General features: G+C 69.7%; 1 non-coding gene across 1 annotated transcript; it reads left to right on the forward strand.

Moving 5' to 3' along the window:
• The first annotated feature begins 1,698 nt into the window (after positions 1-1,698).
• Positions 1,699-1,851, forward strand: LOC129131525 (5.8S ribosomal RNA). The gene has a single exon (XR_008535673.2). It is a non-coding gene; the product is annotated as a 5.8S ribosomal RNA (ribosomal RNA).
• Positions 1,852-2,101: the final 250 nt, after the last annotated feature.

Genomic DNA, 2,101 nt, shown 5'->3' on the forward strand with positions numbered 1-2,101 from the left:
TTTTCCCTCGGCGTCGTCAAATGCTGCGGGTTTGCCAAAAGGGGCCGGCGGGGCCGGGCGGTGGTTTAAAGACTTGGGCGGCTCGGCATGGCCTGCCGTGGCGGCAGCGGTGCCGGCGGTGGTGGCAGCAGGCGTGCCACGCGGTGGCCGTGTGGGGCGCCACTGAGGGGTGGGGAGCAGCTAATCCCGCCATCCCCTGCAGTGGTTGTCCCATCATCACCAGCTGTAATCCTCCGTCGCCGTTGTTGTCCCTCCACAGGCTGCGGGGGTTAACCGTGCCGCGCCAGGGAGGGGCGCCCTGCCCCCCTTCCCCCCGCGGCCCATCCTCGGCGGAGAGGCCGCGGCGCGCTGTCGGCCGTGGGGGTCGACCTGCTCGCCTCGTCGTAACAGGCGACGGCGGCAGAGAGCACGTTCTCTCTGCCCTTCCTCAGCCGTGGGGTCGCGGCCACCTGGGCCCGCCTGTGCTCTCTCTCCTCGGCCCGCTGCCGCGGTCTCTGGCGCATGCGGTGCTGCATCTGGCACGTCCGGTGCCTCTCCTCCCCTCGACAGCCTTTTCTCCTCGAATGCCCACTGGCCACACCGTCGTCCGCCGGTCGTCCCCTGGCTCAACCGCCCGCTCATGGGGGGCGAGCGCTATGCGGGCCATCCAGCAGCCGAGGCCCACGAGCGCGGGCGACCCCATGCCGAGCGGTGGCAGCGCCACCGCTCGACGGGTGTCCCTCCCTGCGGGGATGGTCAGCTGGAAGGCGCCTGCTATCGCCCGGCCGCGGTCCCGTCCTGGGCCCCGCTTGTCGCATCCTCCATCGCCCTTCCCAGCCGCGTGTGGGCCGCAGGAAGGCGTGCGGGGCGGCCACGGGGGCGCTTCTCCCTGCCCGGTCTCCGCGTGCAAACGAGGAGAGCGGGCGTTGCCCCCCAGCTCAGCACCGTACCACCTTCCGCTGGGTGTGTGCCCAAGGGAAGGGGCCCTGGCGGTGCGACGCGGCGGTGGCGGTCCTGGGAGTGCGGCTCTAGCAGCGATGGGGTCTGCTGTCCAGCCCGCCCCGGGCGCCGGTGACACTGGTTTCGGTCTCAGTGGCACCTGCCTGCAGGGCTGGCGGCGGAGTGCATCCGCCAGTCGCTCGCCTGCCCGGCAGGGTAGCAGTCCCACGGGAGGGGTACCGGCGGGGGCTGGTGGTCGTTGCGTGCCATCTCAAGCCCAGGGGAAAGGCCGTGCTGTGGGGGAAGAGAAAAGCTGGCCGCACAGCGGTGTGGCGGCGCTCCGTGAGGCCCGCGGTGTTGGGGGCCGAGGGAGAGCCACTGTGTGCGGCGGCCGATGGCCGCACGCCCCCGGCTGCGAGCCGTGTGTTGTGTGTGTCATCCCGTCAAAGCGAGAAGCAGGCGGGCTGCCGTGCCCTCCTGCGTTCCGTCGCGTCCTGCGTGGCACTCCGCACGGAGGCCGGGCCGAGCCCGGGCGCCTGGGCCGCCTTTGAAGGACAGCGTTTGTGAGGTCGGCGTCTCTGCTCGCAGGGGGAGGCGGGCGGGGGCGCGGGCTCCCCTGCCTCTGGGCTGGCCATCGGAGTGTGGGTCTCCAGTTTTTTTTTTTCCCCTTCCATTTCTGTGTGCTTGTATGGTCGAAGCCAGGCGCACGCCCACGCGTCCTCGGCGCCAGAGTAACAAAAAAAAGGGCCGCTCAGCATGAGCGGTGCCCGAAAGGCAGACGAGTCTTAGCGGTGGATCGCTTGGCTCGTGCATCAATGAAGAACACAGCTAGCTGTGAGAATTAATGTGAATTGCAGGACACATTGATCATCAACACTTCGAACGCACTTGCGGCCCCGGGTTCCTCCCAGGGCTACGCCTGTCTGAGCATCACTTGACGATCAATTGCCGTCCGGGGGCCACCCTGGCAGCGCGGCTGGGGTTGCCTCGCAGGCCGGTTGCCCGCGGTGGGCGGCGGTGGCGGTGGCGGCGTCCCGCCAGTTCCCGGTGGGAAGGCGGTCGGGTTCGGCGAGGGAAACGTTTCCCTAGGTGGCCTCGATCCCTTCCCTGCGGCCCAGTGGGCGTCGGCGTCGCGGTCATTGTCGTCGTCGTCACCGCGCAGGGCCTTCGTCCCCCTAAATGC

The sequence above is a fragment of the Agelaius phoeniceus genome, chromosome 7 (genome assembly GCF_051311805.1).
Source record: "Agelaius phoeniceus isolate bAgePho1 chromosome 7, bAgePho1.hap1, whole genome shotgun sequence".
NCBI classification, from domain to species: Eukaryota; Metazoa; Chordata; class Aves; order Passeriformes; family Icteridae; genus Agelaius; species Agelaius phoeniceus.